We start from the raw sequence: 21,045 nt of genomic DNA on the forward strand, positions 1-21,045 counted from the left end.
TCCAGGTGTGAGGAATCCCCTTCTACCTCTTGCCTTCTCTTAGCTAAGCACACTTGGGCTGACCCAGGCTGCTTCTTAATTTTAAGGAGAATAAGCCACTAATCCCCTATTAGTAGAGTCTAGGCATTGGTTTAGTCTGTTCCATATGTTCACTTTCCTCTGGGTGGATAAATTGATCCAGAAACATCACCATACATTCAAGCATCTTTGATCATGGGCAGAAGTTGGAAGTAAGAGACTGCCGGATCTTATAGACTAAGCTGCTTTCTGTATGCATTTGTCACAAAAGTTCCACATTCGGTGTAGACACCTATCTATTATTGAAGTTTCACTTTGTTTCTTATATCAATTAAGATAGCATCCAACCAGAAATAAATTATACATATAACAAAAGGTGAATCAAGTGGGATTTCTTGGTTGGGATTTTCATGCATTTTTTTAAGTAATAAGAAGACTAGTACCAGAGCTAAGCAGCCCAAGGCCAATGAAGATGCTAAATAATCATACTAGGAACACAATAGCTAACTAATTAGTGATGCAGCCCTCCAAAGAGGCAGCTAATTTGGGAGGATATAACATGGATTGTGTTTTAGAAGCATCAGCAGTAGTAAACATTCATGCTTTTCAATAGCAAGTTTCTAAAGGCTTTACATACATTAAATCCATGAATCTTAATAACAGCAACAAAACTCCAAGAAAAAAAGCATTATTATGATGGTCCTCACTTATACATGAGGAAATATTCCTAAGCAGAACTTTGAAGTCTAAAGTAGACTTTAATATATCAGACAGTTGTGAGACAAGTGACAGACACAGTGTCAGGTATAATCTGTTGTATGGTCAGGACACATAAATTAAGCAATGCATTACCAGAGTTAAGGCAGAAGTCAGTAAGTAGCAGTGAGCAGAAGTGGCCGTCAAGCCAAGCTGAGAAAGGAGCATCAGAAAAAGCAGTGACTAGAGTCAGTGCTCATGAAAGACTGAAGGCCTTGGCGTCTAGTTTCCTCTGACAGGTTGCCTTAACCGATAGCTAAAAAAAAAAAAAAAAGTCTTGAAGTAGGACTCAATCAGCAGGATTTTTCCTCCCACATTATAAATTGGGCAAAGGTAGGATGTGAGGCAGGTGATGACAAAGGCCCATTTCTCCAGGGGTTACAGCCCGAAGTACTAAAATTAGGGGAAGTGCCCAAACTCCCCGGTGGGTACGGTTGAATGATAGTTATCATGAAATTACAGTGTTTATCCACATTACCAAGACAATTTTTAAAAAATAAATTTGATTTCTGCATCAAAGGACACAACAGAATGAAAAGCGAACCACAGAATGGGAGATAATGTTTGCAAATCATATACCTGATAAAAATCATAAGCATATACCTGATCAGAATATATAAAGAACTCCCCAACTCAACAAAAAGTAAAATTTTAAAAATGGACATGATTTGAATAGATTTTTCTCCAAAGAATATATACAAATGGCCAATAAGTACTTGAAAAGTTGCCAAGACAAAATCAATAAAAATCAAAATTACTTTGAGATACTATCTCACAGCCATTAGGATGGCTACCAGAAAACAAAATAAAATGAAACAGAAAATAACAATTGTTGGTGAGGATATGGAGAAGTTGTAATTCTTGTGCCTTGCTGGTGAAAATATAAAATGGAGTAGCCGCTCTGGAAAACAGTACGGCTGCTCCTCAAAAACTTAAAAATAGAATTACCTTATCATTCAGCAATTCCACTTCCAGCTATTGAGGGTGGGAATTATTTTCCTCTACACCTTTAGATTTAGTGTCTGGGGGGCCTGTGAGATAAACTAATGAGATACAGATTAACAGAAGAAAAGGCATACAATTTCTACTAACATTTTATGTGCCTGGATGGTCACAGAAAAGAAGTGAAGCTCAAAGATGTAGTTAGGCCTGGGGGCTTATATGCCATTTTAACAAAGGAAAAATGGTTTGAGGTTTGAGGTGGGATAAATTATGGAGAAGTGATTAGTAAACACATGGGAGAAACAAATGAAAGACACTTGTTATTTCAGTAAGGTTCAGTTATGCAGACTCCTCTTGATGCTGAATCACTGTCTCTGGCGACAAGCCACTCTCCTCTTCCTGCTGTGAGAGAAGGGGATACCTTCACAGGGGAAATTTATGCCACCTTCATAAAAGGAAACTTGTGTCTTGCTTTCGGCACATGGAGGAAGGATGGAGAACTCTTCCTGCATCTAGAGATAAGCTGCACAACTCTGAATACACTCAAAATTATTGAATTGGGCACTTCAGTTGGGTGAACTATATGTTGTGGGAATTATATTTCAATAAAACTATTACCAATATATAGACATACTTGAGCTTCTAAAATTCTTTCACAGGGTTTTAATATAATTAATACCATAGGGTTCTGATCAGGAAGGCCTTGGAGCACAGCTTCCCCCAGTGGGTGTTCTTGGAGCTCATGAGCCTGTGATCAAGGCAGAGAGAGGCTTAGCTACATCTGTTTTAATCCTACTGAACATAAATTGGGATGTCTCACATTTGCAAATGTCTCTAGTCCTGGTCTCTCAGGCACGCACATAATTCCAGCCTTCACAGGATGGTATGATGACTGGGCTATATAGGCAAAAGATTGGGCAGGACACAATCAAAGTGGCAATATTTGCTCCTGAAAAGTCACATTATTACTGAGAACGAAGGAATCTTAAAGGAATACTACAGGATATACAGAGTACCTAAATCTCCCATCCTCAACTACCACTTTGCACATTGTGGGAGTGGTGGAACTGGGAGCACAGAGGAAAAGAGGAAAGAAGGCATAAGGAAAAAGAAGACTGGAGACCATTATAGTAATGTGCCTTCAATCAGTTTATGGAGAGGGATTACCTTGAATTAAAGAAGATATCAATGCCTCCTCCTACAGCAGGAGCCAAGGAATGATCCTATATTTCTGGGCTAGGGGAAACTTCAGAATTACCAGGATGGGACTTTGGCCAGACCCCTTTTATATAAGAACTACATTCAGAGGCACACTTGAGAGAGATCAGGATTTAGAAGTTGGAAGAAACCTTGACTCCAACCTTTCATTTGCATCATGATCTCATAGCTTGTCACCTACTCTTTTGTAAAAACACGCATCTTCCAAGTGCCTGATGTTTTGCAAAGATAGAAAGAATAGTTAAACAGTGACATTATTAGGTCAATCCAGGAAAAAAAAAATCATGGCTGACAGGAATGTAGAATATTGCTCTCTATGAATTAATGAAGAAGAAAAAAACCAACTTCTGTGGCCTTCTCCAAGCTAATAATACAGCTGGCAAGAGCAAACCCAAAGGAGTTTGGCAGTACAATCTTCCTCTCATCGTTTATTACCATGCCTTCAAATCAAGATTGATGTCTCAGGGGGACAGTGGTGAGACAAATGGGGAATGTTTAGGGTTCGGTCAGCATTTGCGTTCGTGAGAAAAAGGATCACAGCTACTCTTACAAATAAAAAAACTTACCTCTATCACAACGAAACAGTAGTTTTAACACAGACATTTCTGGAAAGTACTCCATTTCTTCTTCGTGGATCTAAATTCTTATCTGGGGTAGGGGGGTGGGGAGCTAGGATGTGATTTCCTGCAAAGCTATCAGTAGTAGCCCTCACTGATCTTCCCTTTCTCTCAATTTAGTGTCTGTGTGAACTACCGGCCATTTGATGTATATCCTGTGCTAATGATGCCTTGTCAGCCTTTCTGTTTTCCACTGTAAGAGAATTTCCCTTTTGTTTTTAAACCTAGTTCACTGAGGTTCAGATCAAAGCCCTAGAATTTTGTGAGAGGAAAATGTGTGTGCCCATTAGTGTGTAGAGAAAAAAGGTGGCACTCTAGTGTTCCTTATCCGGTTGCATTTCGCCTCTACCTCAATGTCTCTATTAACCAGGTTTTGGCCTTTCAGCTTAATCGCATGTTCTAGGCCCCTGGAATCAACTCTTTGACTCAAAAACATATTTGGCTTTCCAGTTTTAATTTTACTCTGACTACTCTCATGGGGTTTTTCTAGGAGTCTTTCTCTATACTGTGTTTGTTCATTTTTTTGTTGTTTGTTTTTAGCTACCATCTGACTCAGACTTATCTGACTCTGGTCCCTAGTTGTCAGTGCCCAGATTGGGCTAACTGACTAGTCTGTCTGCGGAAAACACTTTGATTTGGGTCAAGAGGGCTTTACTTGTATGACATTGGTAACCTTTGTTTTGCCAGCCATAATTCTGGGCATGAAAAGCCAATTTTAAAATATTTTCATTTAGTTAGGTGATAAAAATTCAGTGAAATAGACGGGGAAGCCAAAGAAATGCTTTTGTTTACTAGGCTCCAAAAGAGCTTTAATGATTCTCGTTCTTCAGTTGAGTTGACTGAATCTATCAGTGGCCGTGGCCTTGGGTAGACACAACCTGAATGAACCCTGGTGGTACTCAGTGGATCAGTGCTGTGGGAAAGCCTTCTTTTGTCTCTTGATTAGACACAAAGAACAAAGCAGCAACAATAGAACAATTTACACGATGTCGTATTTACTGCTATAATTACACCTTGTCGGGACTGCTGCGGCTGGTTTTTCAAGCCTCTGAGAGACTGGAGAAAAAGAATAAACATTTCTTCAAACTTATTGTGTGACAAGAAGCAAGGTCTCCCTTCTCCAGGGATCATCTATTTTTTTTTTCTTTCTGTCACTTTCTAGCAAGCGTTTTGTATTTCTTTGAGGTAGCAATTGTCATTGTTTGTTTTACACTTACTGACTTGATAATAAAACAAGTGCCCAGCCAGGTATCCTAGCAACACAACACCCTTTTTATTCTCTCTGGTGCTTATTTATTAGATACTCTGAAGCCTTTTCTCAAGCTATTAAGGGACACATATGGCTAATCTAGAGCAACATACTTCCATCTTGGTCTAACTTACTGGAAATCAATATTCATTACCATAGATTATTCATCTCAAAAAGGGACACTCTTGACCCTGGAAGATATCAGGAGGCTGGGAAAAGCTCCAAAGTGGTGTTAAAGTACACACCTTGAGGAAAGCAAGGCCACAAATTGGAAAGGGGCGACAGAAGAAGTGATATCTCATTCTCCCCCAGAGCCCTGGCTCTTGTCACCCTAGCTGAAGGCTCTGACCTCAGGCCTGAGGTTGTAGGAATCAGCCAGATTAAATGTGACCCCAGATCTCTCACTAAAAAGTCGTATTAATTTCAACAGGTCACTTAAGCTCAGGTTTATTTATGATCTAATCCAAGATATGGGGTACCGATGATCTGGGGAGACTGACTGAGCCCTGCTGGCACTCTTTGTATCCTCTGAGAAGTTGACAGAAATCCAAGATATTAAGAGTTAGTGACAGAAGACACTCATATACCAAGCAAGTCAAAATGAAAATGTAAAGACTTTAGCTTCACTTGAAACAGGCTTGGGAAAGGAATTTCTGGAAAGGCAAAGAACTCATACTCAAGACAGAATGGTTCTCCTACCAGTACCAGAGAAAAGCAGAGGCTGCCCTGGTTTTCTGGAAGGGGTGGGAGAGGGCTGCTACTACTGGCCTATGAGAGCCAATTGTTAAGTTTTCAGGAATTGTGCTAGCTGGTTGTTAAAGCTGCCATTATTAAAAATTAAGTTATAAAAATGTACAATAAAAATACATTATACCACAACACCAAATGCTGGTGAGGATATGGAACAGAAGGAATTCTCTTTGCTGGTAGAAATACATAATGGTTCAGCCGTGTGGAAGATAGTTTGATGGTTTTCTACAAAACCCAACATACTCTTACCATAAAATCCAGTAATTACACTCCTTAGTATTTACCCAATGGAGTTGAAAACTTATGTTCACACAAAAATCTGTACATGGAAATTTATGACCATTTTATTCCTAATTGTCAAAACATCGAAATAACTAAAGTGTCCTTCTGTAGATGAATGGATAAATAAACTGTGCTATATCCACACACAGTGTTATACAGCACTACAAATAAACAAACTATCAAACTATGAAAAGACGTAGAGGAATCGTAAGTGCATATTACTGAGTGAAAGAAGAGAAGCCAATCTGAAAATGGTATATATATATTGTATGATCCCAACTATATGACATTCTGGAAAAGGCAAAACCTTTGTAGACAATAAAAAGATCAGTGGTTTCCAAAGGTTAGAGGAGAAAGAGGGATGAAAAGGTAGAACATAGAGGACTTTTAGGGCAGTGAAAATCATCTGTATGATACCATAATGATGGAAACGTGTCTATACATTTTCTCAAACCCACAGAATGTACAACACCAAGAGTGCACCCTAAAGTACCATGGACTTTGGGTGACTATGATGTTTCAATGTAGCTTCATCCTTGGTAACAAATGTGCCATCCAGTGAGTTACACTGATAACGAGGAAAGCTATGTAAATGTGTAGGGGGAACATCTTTGTACATTTCTCTCAATTTTGTTATAAATCTAAAACTGCTCTTAAAAGACTTTTTTTAATACATTATAAACAGAGGCAATAAATACTCAAAACTCGTCACTGCCTTATTATTTTATTATATTTCAATAGTATCTACAAACTGGTATTATTTACATTGTGGGAATTAGCAAATGCTACAGATCTAGGCTTTTTGAGGAGGAAGGGGAGACTGGTATTGGTTTTCAGAGCACTTTCCACTTACCATGTGAGGCAGTCAGTATAATCATTATCATCATCTTATTACAGATGTACAAATTAAAAAGTCAAGTGACTTATTTGAGTCATACCATAAATGGCTGCACAGATCCTAAGTCTCCTGTTTCCTAGTCCACAAATATAATTTTCCCTTTCCACACTCCATTTATTTTTCTTTTCCTAAGGGACCACAAAGCAAATCTTTGGTGATTTCACGTGGCCTTCTGAGCTTGCTTAGCAGAACATTGTGTTATGTCTGACACACACCTAATTCCCAGCTACTCTTCTTTTCACTTCCCTCAAGGGTAAGAACACCTCCCCTGCCTACCTTACAGATTTGTTGTGAGAAAGAAGTGAGAAATGGACAAGAAAGTGCTTTCAAATGAAAGTAGTGCTGTTAGAAAATTTGAAGTATTTTTTTTTGTTTTTTTTTTTTTTTTTAGAAAATTTGAAGTATTTTTAATTATATCCTCTTAATTTTAATTATCATTTTCCCAATAATAATAATTACATTACTGGTGAGGGGCGCCTGGGTGGCTCAGTGGATTAGGCATCCGACTTCGGCTCAGGTCATGATCTCACACTTCATGAGTTGGAGCCCCCATGTCCGGCTCTGTGCTGACAGCTCAGAGCCTGGAGCCTGCTTCAGATTCTATGTCTCCCTTTCTCTCTCTGCCCTTCCCCCACTCATTCTCTCTCTCTCTCTCTCTCTCTCTCTCTCTCTCTCTCTCTCTCAAAAATAAATAAACATTAGCAAAAAAATAATTATGTCACTGGTGAAAAGACACAAACTTTAGTGTTCAGTGCTGGGAGTCAAAAAGAGACAAGCATGGGGTGCCTGGGTGGCTGTCAGTTGAGTGTCTGACTCTTCTCGGTTTTGGCTCGTGTCATTATCCTATGATTCATGGAATCAACCCCATGTTGGGCTCAGCACTGACAGTGAGGAGCCTGCTTGGAATTCTCTCTTCCTCTCTCTCTGCTCCTCCACTGCTTGTGTGCTCTCTTTCTCTCTCAAAATAAAATAATAAATAAATAAATAAATTTAAAAAAGGAAAAGAAAAGAGACAAGCACACTGGGGCATGAATTTTCTGTCCCCTTCTCTCTTCATTCAACTGATTACATTCATTTTATAAATACAGTGATTTTGTAGCTCAAGTTGAAGAAAGTGGTAAATGTAAAAAGAAAAAGTGGGTGATTTAGTATTTTTTATTACATTTAAATAAGTAATTTATCTGACGGTTATGACCATCGGAGACAGAAGACATAAATGGAAATTAAGCTATGACCAATACACAAGGCAATGGCTTCTTAGCAATATAAAGGCTTCTTCTGTGGTGAGAAGAGTCCAGAAGCATCACCATGGTGTGTGGCCAAGCTATCTCGGATTTGTAAAACTCGTAATCTACTGCAGTTAATCTGGAATTTTGTATGAGGAAGGTGCCAAATGTACCTAGAAGACAGAATTAGAGCAATTATCTGGATTATTAGATTAGGAAGGGCATTGTAGGTACAGGGGAGGAAAAAGTTCCACTTGCCCTTCTGGGGGTCTCTGGCTGGGTCTGAAAATTAAACTGGCAAAGACAGATTAACAGAGAAACACTTACAAATTTATTTATGTCTTTTATGACACGAGGGCCTTCAGAATGAAATAAAGACTCGAGGAAACAATGAGAGCTGAGTATTTTTATGCTAGGTTTGATGAAGTGTGAATAGTCATGAAGGAACATGAAAGGGTGAGGATCATAAGTAAATGCAGTAGATTTAGGAAAATTTAGCAAGGCCTGTTTGTTTGGATTTTTCTTGGTATCCCTTTGTCTTTGGAAATAAAGAAGCTCCTTTCTTCTGGGTATAGGGAGGGCACCCCTCACGTAAGTGTTTTATGACCTGTTTCGGGGTGAAGGGTACGGGGGAATTTCAGAGACCCTTCCACTTGTGATTTTTTTTTCTCAAACTCCTTCAACTTAAAATATTCAATAGCAAAGGTGCCATAATTTGGGGTTGTGTGTCCTGAACCCCATTAGAGGCAACATTTGAAAAATTTGAATTTAGGCAGAAAAAAATAAGTGTTAGGTCTGACAGCCTTCACAAAACTATTGACTTGGAATTAAGGAGGGAAGAATCTGTTGTTTTTCTCTAGTATTAAAGGTGTATTTTTTAACATATTTTCTTATTGAGTTTTAACTTGTCTTCTACTTTTGTGTACTTTCTATATGTATTTTTATTATTATCTGTAGCTTCATATAGATTTTGGACACTAATAAAAATGTGGGACCCATGAATCATTTACATCCTCATACATGGAGCAAAAAAAAAAAAAAAAAAAAAAAAAAAAAAAAAGAGTTGAAGATGTAATGGCCAAGAATTTTTCAAAATCAACAAAATACATATCTAAGAAGTTCAAAGAGGGCATCAGAATAAATAATACAAAAGCACACTCAAACACATACTCACATGTACCTAGAAATGTCACAGTCAAGTGGCAAAAACCAAAGGTGAAGAGAAAATCTGCACTGTAGCCTCAGGTAGGGAAAAAAGAGACAGATTGTATATAGAAGAACAAAATTAAGAATTGCAGAAGACTTTTTGTCTGAAGAAAATAGAAATTTTAGAATAGAATTTATTATTTATTATTATTATTTAGGATAATAGGATTTTAGAAAAAAATTCTTTCGAGAAAAGTCTATCAATTCAGCATTCTAAATTGAGTGAGCATGTCTTCCAAAATAAAATGAAATAATGAATTTTAGGCAAACAAAAGCAGAGAGAATTCATTCTCATCAGAACATTCTTCATGCAGAAGAAATGCAATACTAAATGGAAATTTGGCTATACACAAAGAAATGAAGAGCACTATGGTAAGAAATGAAGGTTAATACACTACATGTTGTTTTGCTGTTATTATGCTTAATGGTTTTAAAGACTATACAAAGCATGGGTGGCTGGCTCAGTTGGTTAAGTGTCTGACTTCAGTTCAAGTCATGATCTCTTGATCATGGTCCATGGGGTCTAGCCCACATTGGGCTCTTTGCTGACAGCTCAGAGCCTGGAGCCTGCTTCTGATTCTGTGTCTCCCTTTCTCTCTGCCCCTCCCATGCTCATGCTCATGCTCATGCTCATGGCCACTCATTCTCTCTCTCTCTCTCTCTCTCAAAAAATAACATTAAAAAAATTTAAAGACTATACAAAGTTAATATAGTAATAATGTATTGGGGATTTCAAATGTATGTAGCAGTAAAATGTGAGCAACAATAGCAAAAAAGAAATATGGGAGGAAATAGAAGAATATTTTTTTTAAATTTTTTTAACGTTTATTTATTTTTGAGACAGAGAGAGACAGAGCATGAACGGGGGAGGGTCAGAGAGAGGGAGACACAGAATCTGAAACAGGCTCCAGGCTCTGAGCTGTCAGCACAGAGCCCGACGCGGGGCTCGAACTCACGGACCGCGAGATCATGACCTGAGCCGGTCGGCCGCTTAACCGACTGAGCCACCCAGGCGCCCCAGAAGAATATTTTTTTTAAGTTTCTTACACTATACTTGAAGTGTAAGAAATATATATGTATTATCAGAAGATAGAATGCTATTTTATAGCATTCTATATGTAATATGTAGGATACATATTACAAAGCACAGAGGCAGCCACTAAAAATAATTATGAAACAGGTAAATTTCAGAAGTGAATAGCTGAGATAAAACAAAGTCAATAATAAATTCCTGGTACACAAAAAGGCCAGAAAATAGAGGAACAAGAGACCAGAACAAATGAGACAAAAAGCAGGAACTATCATGATGGCAGCTTTGAATCTAAACATATCAATAACTACAATAGGTGTAAATGATCTAAGTACTCCAAATAAAAACAGAAATTGTCAGCTGTGGCAAAGAAACTGGAGATCCTATTTTATCCTTCTTGCATGAAACTCCTTTTAAATATAAAGACAGGTTAAATTTAAAGAATGGAAACCCATATGCCCAGCAAACATTATTCAATATAAAGCCAAATCGGTTATTATCAGATAAAGCCAACTTCAATACAAGGAAAATGACCAGAGTTAAAAAGGGCTATGTCGTACTAATAAAAGGGTCAATGCACTAGGTGATGGAACCATCTACAAACTACTATGGAAGATACAGAACAACTGGAACTCTCAGGTGTTGCTGATGAGAATAAAAATTATATGGCCTTGTTGGAAACAGTGTGCCAGTTTCTTGATAAATAAAATCAGCCATACCTTACATACCTTACAACTAACTCATTATCCACACTTCTAGATACATATGTAAGAGATATGAAAACATAGGTCCCACAAAGACCTACATGTAAATGTTTGTAGCAACTATTCTTAAGTACTGCCAAATGGGAAGTATCCCAAATATCCATCAACTGGCGAATAAACAAATAGGGGTATGCCCGTGTAAAGGGATACATTAGAAAGAGTCATTGTTACATGCAGTTTCATGGATGAATCTCAGAATCCTTCTTCTAAGTAAAAGAAGTAGAGGAAGACAGAATGCATAAGGCTATATGTACTATATGAGTCTATTTGTATGACCTTTCTAGAAAAGGCAAAACTGTAAGGACAGAAATCAGATCAGTGGTTGCCAGGGGCTGGGCATTGATGAGAAAGGACTATTTGGAGGATGATGGAAATATTTTCTACTCTGATCGTGATTGTGGTTACATGACAGTTACATTTATCAAAATTCATTGAAGTGTACACCTATAAAGAAAAAAGCTATCGTATTATATTATCTCAATGCAACTATATTAAAAAATGTCAAAGGAAGATGAAGAACAGAAATAAGCCTGACCTTAAAGAATGCTGGCCTCCTTTATAAACGCTGCTTGAGGTTATAAAACAGCCTTATAATTTCAGTTTTGAACAGCATGCAAATTAATCTAGGATGGTGATTTCAACCATGTTTACACATTAGAATCACTTGGGGAACTTGTAAAAACCAAAGCTGTCTAGTTCCAACTCTATAATAACTAAATCATATCTGCAGGTGACACTACCATTTTTTAAAAAGTGTTCCTGATATTGTAATGTTAAGGCAGAATTTGGAACAATTGATCAAGGTGTGATCCTCAAAATCTTGAATGCCTCAGAATCACCACGAGGGCTGTTAAAACCCAGTGGTCCTGCTGATCCAGGGACCACATCTTTTTTTGTTGTTTTTAATGTTTATTTACTTTTGAGAGACAGAGAGAGACAGAGCATGAGCAGGGGAGGAGCAGAGGAAGAGGGAGACACAGAATCCAAAGCAGACTCCAGGCTCTGAGCTGTCAGCACAGAGCCTGACACACGCAAACCCATGAGCTGTGACATTATGACCTGAGCCAACGTGGGATGTCCAACCGACTGAGCCACCCAGGTGCCCCCAGAGACCCCATCTTGAGAATCACTAATTCGGTTAAACTATGGCTACAGAAGTTTATATGCTTGGGTAGCTGTGTGGGAACTACAATGTATTCTTAATGAAGTGTTTAAAAGAGGTTAATAAGGTGGAATTACTTTAAAGATACATATTGAGATCCCTCTGGATCTATGTTAAATTTTGTCAACTGATCTACAAGGGTGCTACATACACCCTGTACACGAGTCATTTATTTTGTGACATCAGCAATCTTAGAATGGACATCAGCAATCTTAGAATGAGTGATCTATAGATTCAAGTGGTTGGTGAAGCTAGGTGAGTTGTTACCAAAAACAAATGAAAACAGCTTATCTAAACACATCTTCTTTGCTGCCTATTTCTCAAAATAGGTCCAATGACTCAATGATTTCAAAGAAGACATTAGAATCTAGCTAACAAATGCAGTAATGTTCATTTACCTATCAACCTCCATGGTCATTGTGATCACTCTGTTTTAGGGTATGTAAATGACCATCCGTTTTTATAAAGCAAATTAAGCTCAATTGTATTCCACAGGAGTTTACTGGGAGCTTGCTATGGCCTGAGCTTGCTATAGTGTCCCCCTCTCAAAATGTGTAAGTTGAAGCCCTAAACTATGATATGACTGTGTTTAGAGTTTTTAGGGAGGTAATTAAGATTCAATCAGGTCAAAAGGATGAGGCTCTAATCTGATAGACTTGTGCCCTCTCAGTCTCTCTATCTTTCGTATTCTCTCTCTCTCTCACTCTCTCTTTCTCTCTCTCTCTCTCTCTCTCTCTCCACATAAAAAGGCCATGTGAGGCACAGCAAAGAAGGTGGCCACCTACAAGCCAGGAAGAAAAGTTTCCTACCAATGCTAATACCTTTATCTTGGATTTCTAGCCTCCAGAACTGTGAGAAAATAAATGTATGTTGTTTAAGCCATGAAGTCTGAAGTATTCTGTTATGGCAGACTGAACTGATAAATACAGAGCCCAATCTATGCTAGGTAATGTGGAATTTAAAAAGAGAAAAACCACAGCCTTTCACTTCAAGGAGCTTACAATTAATGGGAAGATAAGACCTGCACTTAGAAACCAATTTAAAGATAACAAAATGCACAATGCAATTAGATATCAAGCATATAACATAACACATATATTGCCAGGCTCACAGAAGTGAGGAATGGGGATGAGATGGAAATGTTAGGGAAGTTGCACTAATAGTGGGCATCAGATAGTGTTCCCTTTCTAAGGAAGAGTCACAGGAATCAAAATAACAATGCTTACAAATATACCTTTTTTCAGGGAAAAGATACAATGTAGCAATAGCACTATAGTAACAATATGTATCACAAAGGCTACCCCATAACAAGATGTGGGAGAGACCAGGCAGAAGTGGACTCTATGGGGCCATACCAGACACTTTCTGTCTGGGTCACTGACCTCCAACACGTGCTTAGAACCTCTCACACCCAGAAAGTGAGGAATTAAATCTTGATTGATGTTTCTTACACCTTGCTGGTCCGGCAGGCTTATTCTTGCTATGTAATCAGCCTGGAAAGTAGACCCTTCTGGGGGTCTCATTAAGACCGGATGCAAATTATCAATATACAATGCTAACAAGCTGTATAAAATATTCCCAGAAGATTCTCAGGCCTCAGTTACAAAACATCACTAATAATTAATGCATTTCATGCCTGGACCAAGCAGGTATTTCAGCAAGACAGGCCCGGTCAGCTGAGGGCCTGCTGAAATTACCCTCAGGGCACAGAGTTCTTCACAAAAGAGATAGATCTTGATAAAGAGATCAACTGGTAACATATGGGTCAAGAGAATGCAAGGTTATTTTGTAGCCCACTTTATCTGTTAGTATCTAGTCCAGCATCTCTCATCCAAGGGGGATCTCAGATAGCCCTCAAGAACTTTCAGGAAAAGTGTGAGGCAGGACAGTTGATAACATAATACTGTCATTAGCTACTTCCCATTTTTCTCTTTTTTTTGTTACAGTGGCTTTTCCAGAGGTGACACAGCATGTGTGCATGATGTCACAACAGATTGGACACCAAAGCAGACATAAGATTCTATTAAATTTTCTAAATTTTATTATGTTATTAATAAATATATTATAAAACAAAAAATAAAGAGCACAACCTATGCTAAATAATATGGGGTTTAAAAAAGAAAAACAATTATCATAAAATAAGAAATGCCATTCCTCTCACTTCTTCTTGAGGAAAAGTTATCTTTTATAAAAATATCTTTAATTTGTTGCAGGTTTATTATTATGTTAAAAACTAATAAATAGTAACAATGTTAATAAGTATTGTGTACCTACATTTTCATGTTTAATACAGTACATATTGATAGATATAATACACACGAACAGAAACTATTGACTGAGATATAATTGACTTATATAACATTGTATTTGTTTCATATGTGTATGTATTGAGAAAGGATTGACACAATGAGTTTAACATCCATCACCATACATAGTTACAAATTTTTACTCTTGTGATGAGAACTTCTGAGATCACTCAGCAACTTCCAAATAAAAATCCAGCATTGTTAACTGTAGTCACCATGTTATACACTACATCCCCAGGACTTACTTATCTTATAACTGGAAGTTTGTACCATTAACCGTCTTCACCCATTCTACCTGCCACTCCACTCCCAGCCTCTGGCCACCACCAGTCTTGAACAGAAATTCTTTGGGGTCATTAATAATTGGTTAAGAATGTAAAGGGATTTACGGAGCACTCAGTAAAGTGCTCAGTAACCAACCGGTGGCTCAGTTGGTGGAGCGTCCGACTTTGGCTCAGGTCATGATCTCATGGTTCATGGATTTGAGCTCCGTGTTGGGCTCTGTGCTGACAGCTCAGAGCCTGGAGCTTGTTTCAGATTCTGTGTCTCCCTCTCTCTCTGCCCCTCCCCTGCTCTGTCTCTCTCTCTCACACACACACACAAATAAACACACACAAATTTTTTTTTAAAGAATGCAAAGGGATTCTGAGATTTTTAAAAAAATTGAAAATAGTTAGCTTACCCTAATATATGTATATATTACGTTGGGAAGTAGATGCAGACATTTTTAGTATTACATTTCTGTAATTTTAATATACCATCCATAACAAAGTAAAAATAAAAGATTTAATATAATCTCCAAATCTACAGATCTTGGGATTGAGAAGGAAAAATATTAAAGGCACATTATATCAAGTGCCTGTCATCCATCCATACTAGAAGAGTACATGTTCAGCTTTTAATAACCTAGCCAAAAGGAAGGTAAAGCCACTTCGTTTATATGCATAGACCCATGTGTATGTTTAGACAACATACTGATGAACACTGTTCTCACAGAGCATATACAGATACCAAAGTCAGTACATGTGCATCGACATAAAACTAGCTAGAGTAATCCCGTTAATTATGATTATATAGTGACAACTGCACTGAAAGGGACCTTAACTCTTAGAATCAAGTGTTCATTGCCCGGAGAACATTCAGTCAAGTAAGCTGTTTCCACTACAGAGTTTTTTCATTGAATTTTGTTTGACCTGAGGGTCCTATGTTCCATACATATGTTCTCAGTAGATAAGCAGAATGGGAAAAGACACAAACTTAAGACCAGGTATGGAGCACTGCGGAGACCTGAGTAGAATGAAGAGGGCTCATGTAGGTGAGTAGGAGCAAATAAAGTTGGATAGGTAAAGTGCACCCAATTACAGATGGGTAGATGTAGCAGAGTCTGCACAAAAAAATACACTTCAGGCAAGGGAGACAAAAGCAAAAATGAACTATTAGGACTTCATCAAGATAAAAAGCTTCTGCACAGAGAAGGAAACAATCAACAAAACTATTAAAGGCAGCCTACAGAATGAGAGAAGATATTTGCCTATCTTCTGGCATATCTGATAAAGGGTTAGTATCCAAAACTATAAAGAGCTTATCAAACTCAACACCCAAGAAACAATTAATGCAGTGAAGAAATGGACAGAAGACATGAATAGACATTTTTCCAAAGAAGACATCCAGATGGTGAACAGACATGTGAAAAGATGCTCAACATTACTTATCATCAGAAAAATACAAATCAAACCACAATGAGATAATCACCTCACACCTGTCAGAATGGCTAAAATTAACAACACAGGAAATAACAGGTGTTGGCAAGGATGCTGAGAAAGAGGAACACTCTCACACTGTTGGTGTGAATGCAAACTGGTGCAGCCACTCTGTAAGATAGTATAGAAGTTCCTCAAAATGTTAAAAATAGAACTACCCTATGACCCAGCAATTGCACTATTAGGTATTTACTCAACAGATACGAAAGTACAGATTTGAAGGGGCATATGCACCCTGATATTTAAAGCAGCATTATCAACAATAGCCAAATTATAGAAAGGACCCAAACATCAATCGACTGATGAGTGGATAAAGAAGATGTGGTATATATATCCAATGGAATATTACTCAGCCATCAGAAAAATGAAATCTTGCCGTTTGCAATGATGTGGATGGAGCTAGAGTGTATTATGCTAAGCAAATTAAGTCAGTCAAAGAAAGACAAATACTATATGATTTCACTCATATGTGGAATTTAAGAAATGAAACCGATGAACATAGGGGAAGAAAAGAGAGAAGGAGGCAATCCATAAGAGACTCTTACTATAAAGAACAAACTGAGGGTCGATGGAGGAATGTGGGTGAGGATGGGATAGATGGAGTGTGGGTATTAAGAAGGGCACTTGTGATGAGCACTGGGTGTTTTACGTAGTAATGAATCACTAATGACTCACTAAATTCTACTCCTGAAACCAGTATTATAGTGTATGTTAACTAACTAGAATTTAAATAGAAACTTATAAAAAATATATAGATTTCAAATAACAGGTGATGAGTAGGTGTGAGGAAGATTGAAGTTTTATTTCACAGATAAAATCAAAGAGACTATTCTGGAAATAGGAAAAATCTTTAGTTCGTTTGTTTGTTAACGTATCTATTTGCTGCATCTAAGGAATGAGCTAGGTACTGCTCTAGATTCCAGAAATACAAGATAAATACAGCACAGAACTGTCCTTCAAATTTGGGAATAAGGCTACTATGCTTATATATGTATTAGAATTGATTAAAATAGAAGATATCATTAAATGTAAAGTGATTAAGCTCCAAATAAGAATGTCCACGTCCACCAAAGGATATTTTCATCAAGAGTCTGGATTGTTGTTCTTGTTGTTTCTTCTACGAATTGTGTAATAAATTTAGATTTTGACACGTGAATCTTTCTTTCTCCATCAGACCTTAGAAGAAATCTCTGGCTTCAAATAAGTCTAGTAGAAGTGGCATGCAGAATAATTGGTGCTCCAAGGTTCATTTTGTCACAAAGATGACAAATGGTGTGACCCAGTCCCCGTTCTGTATTAGTGGGAATTGTCCCCCTTCCCCTCCTGTTCCACTGTGAGAGTCAGTATGAAACATCTGGTTAGAAGCCAGATTTCATTTTATTGATACACGGCAAAATGTAACACATTTCTACACAACTATGTTAATTAAAAAAATCCATTCTTTTCAACAAATGGGAAGAGACTCTTTCCCAACTGGATTGAGTTACCTGCCAGAAAATTCCAATTAAAAAGTCATGTTTGATATTTAAGATGAAAATTAAAGACTAGCACTAGGGAACTACGGTCATCAAATGGAGACCATCTAAAACATGCTGTAGTTTGCACAGTGGGATAATGAAATCTCACAAACATCTACCAACCACTAACTCACTCTGATCTTGGTTACACATTTCCCTCAAACTTTCATGTGAAGTAGACTAATAACACTTTCAAAACGATTTATACACCCATACCCTCCCCCCCCCACACACACACATACACACACACCAGAAGGAAGCTCCTGAACATATATCTGGCAGATAAATTACCAAGAAAACTCTTTACCGAGGAGAGCTCATATGTAAATGAAGAATCTCATTTACCTACAATGAGGAGAAGCTCACTAAAATTATGGAAAAATGTTAATTCAGTCCTGTTCCCTTTTTTTGTCTACCCACACATCTTCTTCACTCAATTTTTGCCATTTCAAATCGTGCTAATGAGCTACTCAGATAATCAACCGCCCCTTCAGTGTGATTCCTTCCTAAACATGTTTCACACTAACAAACTTATTCTTTTCCTCTCTTCTGAAACACTCATAACATAGAAAAACACATTGCATCTGATAAGAAGAGGGCTATATCAATGGGAAAATCACTGTAAATGGCTGATATCTGATACTGTGTCTGTCCAATTTCCATGTTTAAAAAAGAAATAACAAATTCAAAGCATGTTTTTAAGGCAGAAGTGTTTAGTGCATTCACAGTATTGTGTAGTCAACACCTCCATCAGGTTCCAACCATTTTCATCAACCCTAAAAGGAAACCCTGTTCCCATTTGCTCTGCGTTCTCCCCTCCCTCCAGCCCCTGGTGGACACCAATCTGAATTTTTTTTTAATGTTTATATATTTTTGAGAGAGAGAGACAGACAGAGTGTGAGCAGGGGAGGGGCAGAGAGATAGAGGGAGACACAGAATCAGAAGCAGGCTCCAGGCTCTGAGCTGTTGGCACAGAGCCCGACGTGGGGCACGAACCCACAGACCATGAGATCATGACCTGAGCCCAAGTCAGAGGCTTAACCGACTGAGCCAGCCGGGCGCCCTGAAAGCAATCAGTTTTTAAAGGCAGAAATTCAGTGAGATGTTTAGAAATAAGACAGAAGAAAGAAAGCAAGGAATAGAATCCCTTTCGCTGCCTTGCTGCTGTGTGTCCCAAGAACCCCCCCCACATCGTGCTCTTTTGTTTTACCAAAGTCCCAGGTAGCACTGGAAAGATGGGGCTCATGTCCAACTTGATACACAGTTACACTTCTAATGACTCAAAACAATTACCATCTACCCATTTCTCATTCACGAACAAAGTCAACCTTGCTCCTGTCATTCGAAAGTATGCTGGTGCCTCCACATTTCTGCCTCGTTAGAGTGATTCTACCGTGGTCAGGCTGCCCAGGTTGAAACTCTGGCTCCTCTACTTTCTAGCTGTGCGATGTGAGGAAACTCGTCATGGTTTCCTCTTTCTACAATGGAGATATTTATTTTTTTTTAAATCATTTTACTGGTTGTTAGTTACTATTTTCATGGCAGGAAGTTCACATCATCCATGCTGGTCATGTGTGCCAATTTCCAACATTTCTTTTTTTTTAATTAAATATAATTTGTCAAATTGGTTTCCATTCAACACCCAGTGCTCATCCAACAGGTGCCCTCCTCAATTCCCATCACCCACTTTCCCCTCTCCCCCACCCCCCATCAACCCTCAGTTTGTTCTCAGTATTTAAGAGTCTCTTATGGTTTGCCTCCTTCCCTCTCTGTAACCTTTTTTCCCCCTTCCCCTCCCTCATGGTCTTCTGTTAAGTTTCTCAGGATCCACATAAGAGTGAAAATATATGGTATCTGTCTTTCTCTGTATGACTTATTTCACTTAGCATAACACTCTCCAGTTCCATCCATGTTTCTACAAATGGCCAGGTTTCATTCTTTCTCATTGCCAAGTAGTATTCCTTTGTGTACATAAACCACAGTTTCTTTATCCATTCATCAGTTGATGGACATTTAGGCTCTTTCCATAATTTGGCTATTGTTGAAAGTACTGCTGTAAACATTGGGGTACAAGTGCCCCTAGGCACTCCTAGGATACTCCTGTATCCCTTGGGTAAATTCCTTAGCAGTGCTATTGCTGGGTCATAGGGTAGATCTATTTTTAATTTTTTAAGGAACCTCCACACTGTTTTTCAGAGTGGCCGTATCAGTTTGCATTCCCACCAACAGTGCAAGAGGGTTCCTGTTTCTCCACATCCTCGCCAGCATCTATAGTCTCCTGATTTGTTCATTTTAGCCACTCTGACCAGCGTGAGGTGGTATCTCAGTGTGGTTTTGATTTGTATTTCCCTGATGAGGAGTGACTTTGAGCATCTTTTCACATGTCTGTTGGCCATCTGGATGTCTTCTTTAGAAATGCCTGCTTTAAGGGACACCAGGATGGCTCAATCAGTTAAGCCTCTGACTCTTGGTTTCAGCTCAGGGCATTGTCTCACAGTTTGTGGGTTTGAGCCCACATTGGGCTCTGCATTGATGGCAGGGAGCCTGCTCAGGATTCTCTGTCTCCCTCTCTCTCTGCCCCTTGCTCTCTCTCTCTCAAAAATAAGTTAACACTTTAAAAAAATAAATAAAATGCCTATTTTATAAAAATATTGTGAAAATAAGAAAGCATCCAGATAAAGGGTCCAAAATAATATATTCACATAAAAGTACATTATAAATGTTACCTGTCATAGTTTAAGGCTCCGCTTTACTGTCTCTCTACTGTTCTCCTACCATTGTCCTTTCCCCTACTGCCATCCTCAAGCTCCAGAATGATCTCTTCATTAAATGAATGGATTTCTCCTGGGCTCACATATCCCTCTCAAAGTCCAGCTGGTGTTTAATTCTGTGTTTCTTTCCCTTTTCTTTTCCTCCTTTCTTGGCCAAATATTTTGAAAATTAAAACATTTTGAATGCCGTCTGTAAGCACTGTATTCATATCCTCAACTGACATTCACACTTTGATATAGTCTAATAAAGGCTTTTTCTCCACCCAGTTTCCTCCTGTTTCAGAGAAAATAATACATTTCAGCCATCATCTGACTCTGCCGTCCTCAGCACATTCAATGTGATTGCTCACACTGTTTCTGTAGCAGTGCCTTCACCTGCTTCCATAGGAAGACCTTTCCTGGTTTTTTGTCCTCTTTAAATACTGCTTCTTCTCAGTTTACTTTGAAGATTTATGCCCTCTATCTAGACATCAAATTTTGGCATTCCTTAAGTCTTGCTCCCAGATCCACTTCGATCTACTCTCTTTCTAGCCAGTAATAATTTTTGTTGGGTGAATTAATGTATGAATGAGC

The sequence above is a fragment of the Panthera onca genome, chromosome C1 (genome assembly GCF_046562875.1).
Source record: "Panthera onca isolate mPanOnc1 chromosome C1, mPanOnc1 haplotype 2, whole genome shotgun sequence".
Taxonomy (NCBI): Eukaryota; Metazoa; Chordata; class Mammalia; order Carnivora; family Felidae; genus Panthera; species Panthera onca.